Genomic DNA, 14096 nt, shown 5'->3' with positions numbered 1-14096 from the left:
TTTTTAAGCGTGTTATGAGTATGTAAAGTATAATATTTAAAAATCATCATAATTCGCTAAAAAATTTAAACATCGGAAAAAACCGACCAATAAAACACAGATAATTCCTTGCCTAAAAATTTGATTAAAAGTCAGTTTACTCTAATTGAAGCTAACTTCACTACATTTGAATCACTGAACGCAAATTTGCTATGTTGTATGTCAGACGGAGACAACACATGCGGGTGTGACGTCCTCTTAACATTTACGATATCGATATTATATTCATATGGTATTTATGTATATATTTTTTTTTAACAAAAGTACGTTACGGCCGCCTGCCAGAGGTCGACACAAATGCACATGATGTTGTAGCTATCGACTCCGCTAGATGGAAGGTGGGACGTTCCAAGCAATCACCCGGGTCCCCGCGCTCTATGCGGTTTCACTGCTTGAAGATAAATGCCAACAATAAAAATAACTCTTTCCCATAATTATCAAAATGAAAATGTTATAAATAATAATAAATAAATAAAATTACGTTTGAATATACTTTAGTTAAAAGCTCGAACATTTTATTTCTTTTACGTACCTATCAGTAATTCGGTTACGGTTTAAGTTTATTTGTATTTACTTGTTTAGTTTGTATAGCCGTGTAAATAGCGCAAAAGCCCTTCATTATCACCTTTCAAACACCATTGAAACTATGGAAGAAGTATCAAGGGAAGTTAGTGATACGAGTACAATGACAAAAAGTGAAGATCAGCCGTTGGCTAATGAAATAAGAAATAATTGAATGTGCTCTCGGTTTGGTGATATGGTATAGCATTTTAGTATAAGTTCATGTTGTTAATAAAAGTTTACATGGTTAATCAAATTGATTTATACATATTTTCTAAAATGTTGGAAAGTCTATTTAATTTTTTTTAAGATGATTTAGAAAACATTGGATTTGAAGATTCTGTTATAAAATTGAAGTCAAATTCGGATTTGGAATCTCGGAGCGTGACTCGGTTCTCGAATGAAAGACTATTACAACCAACAGGACTAATAAACATAATTACCTCTCATTGGGGCTTGACTGCTTTTATCGATCGAACGATTTGGAACGTGATCGACCAATATATATGCTCAGAATACAACAATCACGTAACGAATTAATTTATATTCGTACAAACGAACTATGTAAAAGTTTATGAACCTCGGTAACCGATATTTTGAGCCAAGTCCGAAGTAAGTAAGAATTATTTTTGTTTCCCATAGGGCGTCATCACGTAAACGATTTAAGTTAGAAACGTAAAAATATAAATTTACCATCTTTGTTACTTAGGGTCGAACACAAATGTAAGCCCTTATGCCATTACACGAGGGGACCACAGTAAATAGTATTAAGAGCTTACATCCGAACGGCTCTTATTATAATCATTATACATGGGCACCAGTAGCACGGGTTAAACGGTTAAGGTTATCTTGGGATAAAACAAATACGTAAATACGTGTCACGCGACGTTCTAACGTTGTTAAATGTAAACGCATGTGGAAAGTAGCTATGTGATTCACAGCGGTCGCGGGTCATTTACCGCTAAAGCATACCATACATAATAACTAGGGTTCGGATTTGAAGGCAATATAATCAATAAAAAAGCATTTAATATGTATAAAAAGGCAAAAAAAGGTATTTTATTAATATAAAAAAACAATTAAAAAATGTACTACAAAATTAAATATACAAACTAGTTGGTATGAAAAAAAAAATTCTTTACCATGTACTTTGATAAGCTGTCTTCAGTAAAACATTGACGGTTTGAAATCAAAATATTTTTATACGTCGAAAAGGATCATTCTACGTCCACCAAAGTTATTGGGGCGTATTTCATACATAAATAATTATCTAAATTAAGATTGCTATTTGTTAAATCGTCATCGCTTGTTGTTTCTCCGATACTCTCCAATACTTCAATACTTGGTTGATTTTTTTGATATTTTCCCATTCATTGTTCTTCGATATAACTTTATTGAATTTATCCAAAATCAATTTAGCCACTTCACCTTGTATCGATTTTTACCGATAATACGTAAGCTGTGTACAATTATTAAATCAACAACACAAAAAAGCATTTATAAGTAAAAAAGGGAAAAAAAGCAAAAAAAGCATTTATAAGCACTGTTGAGTCCAGATAACTAAAATTTTATCTAGATAAAGATAATAAAATTAACTTTTTATCTAGATAAATTCGAAATAAATTTTATATTTATAACCACAATCAATCAGCAATATAGTTGTGATATTTTAAAAATCGACATAGTTACAACAGACTGCAGTAGAAGTATTACAGATTGAGTAGATAACTGTAATAATTAATTAATTGGTACAAATTATTATAATTCAACAACTTGTAAAATAATACAATAAATAGTGAACATAATAACCACAGACTATTGATACTACCTTTACTTAATAATTATTTTACTGAAATTATAAATAAATAATTATATTAATAATAACATAGAACTATTCAAATGGTTGGATAACAAACCAGTGTACATGATATCTTCTTTGCATTCTCAAAATAATCCCATGCGGTAGAAAGATAAATAAAATATGAGAAGCGAGTACTACCACGATTCCTTGTCCTAATTGGTTACAATATGACGTTTACGAGTACTTGCATCATATTTTACTAAAAACTTATCCATATCAATATTCAACGCAATTCGAAAATTGAAACAATGTTGGTACTTGATGCAGAAAAGCTATTACTTAGCAGTTAGCACTATTGCGCCATTTAATTATAACAATTATTTAATTTTGAAACTAGTTCTACCAATTTAAATGTTCAAGCATTAATACCACTTCATTAAATTTGTGAACATCAATTATATTATACAGACGTGTTTTTAGTATTAACAAAATGAAATATTATATTGTTAGACAAAGTCACAGTTAATTTCTATAGATAGGTCGAAAGGTGTATACACGTTGTTATATACTTATTACATTTTGGGGACTAAAATATTTATTATGTTTCTCAGATTGCATTATTGCTCCGCCATGTATATTGTAATATAAATAGTCTTTTATCGAACAATTCATCGAATCGAGTGGTAATGTCCACTATCGATAAGCTATTCTTCTGAACAAGTAATAGTAAACACATCAATGATAAATAGGTACTGAAATAAAAACTATTTTTGATAATATTATATTATATACCACGAATTATACAGATTAGCGAATAGTGATTACTGTCTAAAACAAATGTAATAATAACGAACAAATATGTCTACTGTCTAGCACTAGTATGAACAATTTTTGGAAAACTGAAAAATATCTTTATGATCACGAATAATTTATCTAATCATCTAGATGAGTGATTTTTTTATCTTGGATAATTTATTCAATAATTTTCAACGGTTCATTTTTTATATCTAGATAAGATAAAGATAACAAACGTTTTTATCTAGATAATCTTAACACTGTTTATAAGTAAAAAAGGCAAAAAAAAAGCCAAAAAAATATACATCCATCGTCTTAGAAATTAAATGAAACACATTTTTGTATAAAAATTATTTTTCTGTTATGATTATTAAAAGAAAGGCTTTTTTCTTCAAATCCGAACCCTAATAATAATTAATATAGAAATACACACATTTCAGTGGATCGGTGCAATTATCAAAAAATAAAACGCTTTTTGAAAACATAAACTCGATCATGTCTGCGTATTATTTTTTTTTTTGAAAAGGGAAGACTATGGTAAAACACGAGAACTGGTCATATAATCTATTTTAAAACCATTCGTATAGAAACACATCTGTACTTACGGCGGTGCTCTTTCAATCGATACGGTCACGTTGTGACGGTCTACGATGATTTTTGACCTCGTCTATGAGTTTTGATCATCCGAACATTTGTCATATGTTTTTATTTTTTCCGTTTTTCGTATTCTCTTTCCTTTCTCTCACACGTACGCACACCCTCTGTCTCTGTCTCCGACGAAACGTGTGAAAACACCGACAGCAAATAAACCAACCACCCGACCATGTACGTCGTCCGACCGCCGTTTCAACCGAACGCTTATTATGTTCTTAAATATTATTTGATATCGTTGTCGTAGTTTTCGTTTCCCCGTCTCCGTCGTCGAATGGATTTCCTGTGCGCTCGTTTTTGCACGTCCGCGAAACGGTAATACAGTAAAAACCGTCTACGACGGAAACGTACAGGACTTAATTCCGTTAAAGATATGTTTTCGACTTAAAATAATCATATAATTTGCGACGGGACTAGCTAACATTTCCATAATATAAGATTACAAGTTTCCGGTTTATTCTAACTCAGTCTCACAGTAATCTCAATCGTTGTGACCGATACGGACCAGTACTAGTACGTAACATTTAAAGCGTGTAGTACTACGAAATTTGAAAACGAAAAACTAAAATCCCATTGATCGGATTCACGAGAAAACAGTTGAATGATCAATTAACAATGATCGTGAATTAGTGACCTGTGTCCATGTAAGTATTTGTCTATGATAAATACGGGAAAAAATTAAAAAAAAAAATCAAATAATTTATGAAAACCATGATTTCCATAAGACGGTAGGCTCGGGCGAATTCCGTCCGACCATTTCAGGTAACATATGTTTAAGTACGATTGCGCGTACAAAAAATTGCAAATTCTATGGTTTGCGTTCAGCGATCGACGATGAGCATAATATTATTGTCTCGACGTCGGTTTACCGTTTTTGTTGCACTTTTGGAGGAACGCAACGATCGTGCACACGTGTTGTATTAGTGGTCTGGCTTGCGCGGCGCACTCACTCATACGACGCGGAAATGAACGTAAACCTCGGGTGTTCCGTTTCGTACACCGGAGTTCAAAACATAGTTACGGTGACGGGGCAGGGACTATCATTGTCAAAATATTATTTAAACCGCGCAAAATCATCTCGTTGTGGTCTTCGCAAACCTACAATAATCAGTTGTTATATGACCGTAACGTTTAGTATACAAATAGTGGAAACAAATTAGAATTAATAAGGTAAAATAGATAATTAGATGCAAATGTGTAAACAACATAAATACACAATACAATAAATAAATTAAATAAAAAAAGTCACACGAACCGAGTAATTAGATGTGAGGTTTTTATTGACTATTTATTTTATAAACGCACTTATAGATTTTTCAACCATTAGATTGTTTCCTGTTCTACTTTGTGTTTTTTGATGCCACTAAAAAATTTCATCCTAGGGCAAAAATCTACAATATAGTGGACTGTTTGTAACTTACCACATTTTTAGTATGGAGACTCGCTAATGCCCCATTTAAAAAGATTATAATCGAACTTGCTCAGTTCGGTTCTGATTCTGTTAAGGGTTGTCCAAAATCTTCTAGGAAGCTCGAAACCAGGAACTTTGACTTCTGGGTTACTTATTAGGAAGCAATTTCTGAATTCTGATTTTTTCCGTCGCTCCTTCCTGAATTCGCAACTGGCTAATGACCAATGTTACAAATTAGCGTGCGTTATATTAGTACACGTTGTATACCGGTCGACATTTGACGGAAACAAATTGAAATTAGAAAATTCATGACGTACACCGACTGGACGTTTGGTGAAAGGTACAGCAGTAGTTGTATACGCGAAACGTGGTCTGTAGTAGTAAGGAAGAAAAAAACGACTATAAACCCAAACTCAATCCTCGAGTTTACAGGATTAAAGGATGTTATAATTTTTTATCCGATTAGACTAACTCCAGTATTGGTTTAAATCATTTATCTCATTTATAATTCGGCAGACGAATCACGTGCATCAGTTTTTTTTATATAACAAACGCGGGCGAATTTTTAATCGCATGAACATGAACTCGAATTTAAATGTGGCACGAGTACAGATATATGAGTGAATGTTTTATTAATAAAAAATCATTACTGTTTGTCATTAAAAGTCCATATGGTTACTGGATAGTTGTGCTCTGTTGTAAAGATTATTCGCAAATAAAACATTTGAACGTCAAAAAAAAAAAAAAAATAGTATTAAATCGTTAAGAACTTATTCTATATCGACATATCATTTATTATATTGTCGTTCAATAAACAATTATATGATAAAATAATTGAAATAAATCGAACTTTAAATGAAAAAATAATGAAATTAATGAAAAAAAAAAACAAAAAAAACAATTACTAATGAGTAAAAATAGTATAAGAAATGATACGTATAAGCATTTCTTATTGTTAACTAGCTGAATCCATGCACTTCGTGGCCCGTTATAAATATTACCTCAAATATGCCTCAAACTGTGTATTAAATTCGTTACCTGTTATGCTAGCAGTATATTTTTATACATATAAATAGACAACGGTTAAAATATACTACGTAATAATCTTACAATGATTTTAAATTTAGTTTATCATTATGTAATTTTATTCGTTTTATCGAGAAAATTCTGACTATTCGAGTATTCTTCAATTGAATGATATTTATTTAAGTAGCATAACTGCATATAAATGACATTATTATAACAAAAAAAAAAACACAAAATATCAATAAAAACTTTTAATGCCATTGACGCACGTGCCATGGAAACAAATAATAAAGAAATTAATAATAACAAATTAAAACTTGAAACTAATAGTGACCGTCTATAAACAAAAATTTCCATTGTAAATCTGATAAATGTCTGAGCACCTCCCGGGGTTGGGCCTACCACTTTTTAACTTAGCCTATCTTCTGCCCATAAGTATAATATATCTCTGTATCAAATTTCATAGCAATCGGTCCAGCCATTTAGGAATGCATAAAGGATAAACAGACAAACAGAAATCCATTTTTATATAAATAGATAAGTTACAATATTTATTTTTTGAACTTTCAAATGACAATCTATCGACACTGCTATAATCAAATGGCAGCGTTTTCAAATAGCCAAGTTCCGATGTATTTGTGTCCAAATGTCATAGATTGTACAACTAGTGATCTTATAGTGTAAGATGATATTAATATACTAAACTTATGAACCATGAAGGGAGTATGATCACCACTTGCTCGTTATTGAAATATAATAATTATTAAAACAATTAAAAACATTTTAAAAATATATATCTCATAGAAATAATGGTTGAAGTTCATTGATATCACAACGCCACAATGATGTTATTATGCATGCAGCGTAGGAAAAAAGGATTGATATTGCAATGTTTTTTTTTCCTGTAAATTCATACGTGATTATGTTGAAGTCGAAGTCGTGCACACTTTTCAAGTGGATCTATCAGTCAATTGAGAAAACTCATCTTTATGACCGGTTTAAATTGATCTTTTTTCAACTACACATCCTAATGTCTTAAGAACTACCGACAGTTGAAAAAAAGCCATAACATTGTTATGGCATAACAATTTACGGAAATTCTGTATATTTTATTAATATAATTTTTAATACAGAAAGTAATGGGTCTATAAGTATTAGATATTTTTAAAGATTATTTTTCTAAATTGTTTATTTTTATATAACTTGTTATTAATTATGACAGTCAATAACTAAAATAATTTTAACTCATGAAACATATGATACAATTATATTTCACCTTGAATTTCTGTCTAATAAATCATCTTCGTGATTGAGCATTGCTTTTCCTTCTATAGGTATTTCGTCTCATTACCTATAATATAATCAAAAATACAACAAATTGAAAATTTTAATTTAAAATGTATCTTATTTACTGGAGTTGAAGAGTATCTACTAGTTTCTTCCCAATTTCTAGTTTCTATAGGCCTAGTATATGGTTTTTTATTTATTCTTGAATGTCTAGAACGTTGAAGAGGTTGTCTCATAGACTGACCATTTGATATTGGACGTCTTGAGATTTTCATATTACGTTTCATTGGTCTTATTTCTTTAATTGGTCTGTCGTCTTTTGTTAAAAATAGTCAGTAATAAAGTAAACATTAATAATTCAAATCTAAATATTTTACTTCTAAATGTGTTCAACTCAGAATTGAATGTTTTACTACTTCGTCTTTTCTCTACACCATAATAACGTCCTTGATTTACGGTAGACCGTCGGTCACGAACATTTGAATGATGTGAAGAAGCTCTTTCATCCAAAATAGACTTATAACGAACGGTAACAATTTATTTTTAATTATAATAATATAATATTAAAAATTGATTAATTATAAAATTATTTAAAATTATATAAAACGATAAGAAGATTATCATATTCAAACAGTCACAGAAATAATTTTTAAAAATGTAAAATTAAAAAGTTACAATAAGATCAAAAAAAGATTAAAAGTAAAAAAAATAAATTTTGATTAAGTATCAATTAATATAAATTTAAACACCACCAAAAGCATGGGCAAAAAATTATTGATTATTAAACATTATATTCATTTGAGTAAGCTTATCAATATAATATGCATTGTAAAAAATTGGATAATATTAAAATAAAAATTAAATAATACACTAGATTAATGTTTATTTAAACAAAATAAGAGTAGATAATTATAAAATGCACAATTTACATAATCTACAGTTCATTTTAACTTGTTTTTACTTACCCATTTACTAAAATTTAACATAAATTTACAAATGAGCATTAAGCCGATATAAATATGTCTATAACCCGTTATCAAATACATAAAATGATACATAAAAAATTTAAAAAAATATATAATTTATATCAACACAAAAATATTGAAATATGTACATCTCAACTGATAGTTGAAATGTTATGGATCAAAAAATCAATTTATTTTTAACTCAGTATTAATGTATTCATTACAGATACATAAATATTAACTACTTAATTCTGTTGATTAAATTATTATACTAGATCAATGCTTATACATAATATAGAATTGAAATATGCAGTTCTTTTCATGAATAGTTAAGTTACTTACATCATAAGTAGATGAATGTAATCGGCGTTCTTGGATTATTTCACGAGCATCTCTCTGTCTTGTCAGTTTTTGTCTTGCATCTACCATTACAAAAGGTTCTCCTAAAGCTTTTTGCAATAGTCTAACACGGGCATCCATCACATTATTTATGGCCTTTCTCGTATTTGTTGTCAACATTCTTCGGCCGAACATGTTTACGAAAACGGAAAATGAGTGGGTGGTTTACGGGAGTCAAACGAGTGAACTAACATAAACGTCGTAAAAGTAAACAACACGGTTAATGAATAAGTTATACGACGTAAGACGATAAAATAACAATTCCGTCGATACAAAGGAAAACATTAGAAATCAAAGTAGCCAGAATGGTTGTTTTAACTCGGGATGTGATAGAAACACATTTCATAAACAAAAATGAGTATTTAAATATATATTTTTGGTAAAAATGTAACTCAACTGTTTCACCCTATAGAGGTACAACCTTTCCAAATTTCCGTCCTAAATATTTGGCCTAGGGTGTGAAGTTCAGGATTTTTTTATAAATGTACATTTTTCTTCTTTTGTTACAGGCGTTTAGACAGTGGATGTGATCAGATAGATTTAGACTTATCATACAAAATTGGAAACACGACTATCGGTAAGATTTTAAGAAAAGCATGCAAAGCAATTTGGGAATGTTTATGCGCGGAGACTTTTCTTGATTTTACACAAGAATGTTGGAAAAAAATTTCTCGAAGTTTTAAGTAACTAACCTAAATTAGTAAGTATGTGGTGTAATATTATATAGACATACGGGTTACGGATTGACAATATTTTATCTAATATAAGTTATCTTTCCGTCGAAGGTAGAACACTTAAACATTTCCGCAGATTTCATATTTTATTTATATTTATTCGCCAACAATATTTTAGTCTATCGCAGCGGTCGCCAACCTCTTGGTCCTCACGGACCACTAAATACATACTCTAAATTCTACGGACCACTTTTAGCTTAAAATAGCTTTTTACATAAACACCGTTAAATAAATCGATGAGGTATTTTTTTCTTTTGTATTTAACTTGTTATTTTAATTGTTTGCTGCAAATGATTCTATTATCCACATAGTACCATGTCTAGGGTTTAAGGTTTTTGGGAAATAAAGACAAAAAGATTCTGTAAGTAACGTTTAAATTTTTTTGCGGACTATCTAAATTTTCTCGCAGACCATCGATTAGCGACCACTGGTCTATCAGTAAGTTTATAATCTCTATTAATACTCTTAGAAGTTGGATGGAAATTATAATTTTATGAACAAGTAGTGATGCAGTTTAAATGTATATAAATATAATATGTTGTATAACATTTTTATTACAAGATGGAATGGTATATTTCTCCTTTACTGGGCACTCAAAATTTCGGATGAAGATCTCCCAGAACATTTTGCATCCAGTGTAGTTGTTGAAATGAATTTGCACCTCTATCATCTGTTGATGTTAAACGTTCATTTAATCTCTATAAACACATTTTCAGTGATAGAAGAGCTAACATGAGTAATATGGAAATATATATTATTGTTAATTCATATAAGAACGTTTAAATTGTAGAGATTTTAAGGGGGATGGGTTATAACCTGTAATCCACCTACTGGCTACGCCACTGATTATATTGGTTATAATGACCAATGTTCTAAATAAATTATTTTACCGTCGAATAATTTTTATTTATATTTGAAACAATAGTACACATATTAACTTTTTTTTTTTTAAAAAATTGTTTGAAAGCGTTTCATTTACTGGAATCGTTTCTTAGTTTATTTGGGATCACTTATGTTACAATTCACAATTGAGTTATGTTAAAACATGAATTTTGTTTCTAATATTATATTGAAAATGTTTAGATGTAGATCTCATTTTCTAATATCGGGTTATATCTTAATATTTAATTAGTGTTTACTTAGTAATTTTTAAATTTTTGTAGTCTTTTGTGACATTTATTGTCTCGGTTGGTAATTTTCTATTTGATAAAAATGGTTAAAATAAATCCTTAAGTTATCACTTTTTGTGATCACTTGAAAACTCAACTTTATAAATGTCTGTCTTTATAATCCTATTATATTTGCTGCCCAATGCAAACACATGTTGCAATTATAGTGAAAGTATACGAGGAAGGCATTGTCATTGTATAAAATTTTTAAAACTTTTTATCACAAGATAATAAGAACATTTTAATTATTTACAAAAAACCCAAATATCATTAAACATTTTACTACCTACAGTAAACAGTATTAAAAGTATTTCGTAAATATCTCCAAGTTTATGATTATTATTTTTTGAGTTACAATGAAAACAATATTTCCATTTTGTCAAAAATTAGTATATTCTTAAATACTATCGTTATTTTATAAGTTGTCTTAATTTTGTTATAATTATTAAGAAATCAGCGTACACAGATACAATAGAACATGTTAACTTAGTACATTCACTCAGAATTTAATACTAGAACAATGTGCTTCATTTTAATATTCAATAATTTTCAAGCAAAATATATATAATATATTTAAATGACTTGAAAAATCTTATATTCAAATATTTTATCGAAACTCTAAAATCAAATAAATTACTTCTTTAAACTTGAAATTGCATATAACATTGAAGAAAATATCAATAATAATTAACAAATTAGTTACATGAGCACATTAAAAGAAAAATCAAAGTATATAAACAAAAATATTTATCTGTCCTGTTTAATAATTATTGCTTTTATGAGTAGTGTTAATATAAATATTCTTAAAGAGTGAATAGTTTTAATTTTTGTATTATAAGATTTTTCATACATTAAACTATTATACCTTTATACCTCGTAAACCGAACAATATGAATGCGTCTTGTGATACCCCTTTGGTGTCACAGCCGATGTCTCTACGGATATTTCATAGAAATATTTTCCAGGATCAAGTCAAACACCAAGCCAACCAATAATGTATTTCTCCTTTTATATTCTTCAATTGTCATTGGGCTTATGAGATTATAGATTTTTGTAACATTATTTTTTGCTGAAAATGTCCTCTCTTTAATTGCATTTTTCTCATTTTAATTTAAAATTAATATATATATATATATATATATATTTCTTATATCCGTTGAATTCATTTTTCTTTTAGGCTATTTTCCTTTGTTCCTTTCAGTCATCAGATTTTCCCGTTTGATCGTTTCTATTCAACTGTAACGCTTCCCTAGTATTTAATTAAATTTATTATATGAATATAATATTCACATTGTATTTTTGGCAATTTTAAAACCGTAAGAAAGAAAGAAATTTTAATTTAATTGTTCATTATGGATTTTTCGTTTATGTTACAGTTTTACTATTTCCAAAAATACAATGTGAACATTATATTTATTACGTTTTCAATTGTGTTTTCTCCTTAATTGAATGTTCACAGAAAAGTAGCTAATTTTTATTTAGAACAGCTAATAAACTTTTATCGTACAATTATTATGTTATAGAAAACTTTTGATCCATAGATGTGTGGTACATAGTTTTTACTTTCAAAAACTTATGCTTTAGTATATATGGTTTAATACTTACAATACAAACCAACAACTATTTTCTGCGTGTTTTTTTTTTTTACCACACCATTCACACGGGAAGGGGAACACTTTTAAGTCTAATTCTTTTATGTTTTACATCGTATATGTTGTTTGTTTGAGTTTAAAACACATTGAATGGCATTAACGTAGAATTGCTTTGAATAATGAGGTTAGTTCGAGAAAATTAACATAATATAATTAAATTTAGTTATATTCAATGTGGGTAGTAAACGCACGAATGATTTCAACCATATTTTAACCAATGGACAAATATATAAATTAGCAGTTCATACATGCGGTGACGGTAAAATTCATACACTTTTCGTCGGTACAGCGTATTGACCCTATTTAATTTCGCCGTAGCAAATGCACGAAAGGGTCTGAAGTACAGTAGCATTAACACACATAGATAGCTATAGCACGTGACCTAAAGATCATTGGTGTCATTCCGTTTTGTTCAACCCTTGCCCGTGCCGCGCAGTGTTTTTACGCTGCGGGCAACATTATTTGCCATCAATTTCAATACGAAAAATCCCCAATCATTTATCAAAACCATAATAAGGTCAGTAGTAAAGTAATTTGACAACCGATGTGCGTCGTTCGAATTTCGTTTCTTTTTACTGCGCAAAATGATGCTGACAGCTCTGCGGTTCGCCGCGGACGTACACAGTAGTACACATTGTATCAGAACCGCGCGCGTTGAAAAACGTGACATCGATGCGGTGTGATCGGACGAAAACACATTCCGAGGGCACATAGAATATGCGATAACGCATTGTTCTTTTGATACGGTTAAATGTGTGTACCAGTATTCGATTAACGAAAATCAACGCTGCGGTAATAACCGAATGTTCACGATTGTTCGTCTTCCCGTTTTTGGATCTTCGCAAACACGTAAATAATTGTTGAAAACAACGTATGAAAATCGACCAACACGAAACCAACGACCAATACCAAAACGTATACTACACGAGTGCCGCTTCGTCGGAATCCTCCGATTAAGTTCGAAATAAAAAAAAAAAACCAATTTAGTACACGTAGAACATTGGTCAATTTTCAGTGCAATGGATAATTAAAACAGTCAACTTAAACCGAGCATTTATTCCGCATTCGATAAAAAAAACGTTCGTTTTTTACGTGTCGGTTACAAAAATACTTAAGACTATAATTAAAGCTTTATGAACGGTTTTATTATGTTGGATATATTTTATGAAAATATAAAGTTTAATGAAAGTGAACATAGTTTATATCATTCTCCGATTGTTTCAACAATCATAGAGAATTACATGCTGTTGAACATAATATATTCTATTATAATACAACGACCTTCGCATGGCTTTCCAATTTGCAAGTGACGAGGGTTTGACTTCTGTTTCCTCCACGTTTCCTCCACGGACGCAAGGCGCCCACAACAGCGAGACGTGACATACTTTGTACCGTGTTCAGGTCTTAGGCCACTAGGACAAAATGTGTTACAGTTGTTGTTATTTGTATATGCATTTCGAATAAATGGAAAATCGTTCATTTCGTTGATTTACAATACTTTTTTGTTTACTTTTTGTATACTGCAACACTACATGTAAATTGTATGTTATTTCGAGTATGAAAAGTTTACAATTTAAATAGAATGTACGCATTTCGGTCCTGGTCA

The sequence above is a fragment of the Sipha flava genome, unplaced genomic scaffold (genome assembly GCF_003268045.1).
Source record: "Sipha flava isolate LNK unplaced genomic scaffold, YSA_version1 588_pilon_pilon, whole genome shotgun sequence".
NCBI classification, from domain to species: Eukaryota; Metazoa; Arthropoda; class Insecta; order Hemiptera; family Aphididae; genus Sipha; species Sipha flava.
The sequence above is the reverse complement of the archived record's forward strand: the minus strand, read 5'-3'. Positions refer to the sequence as shown.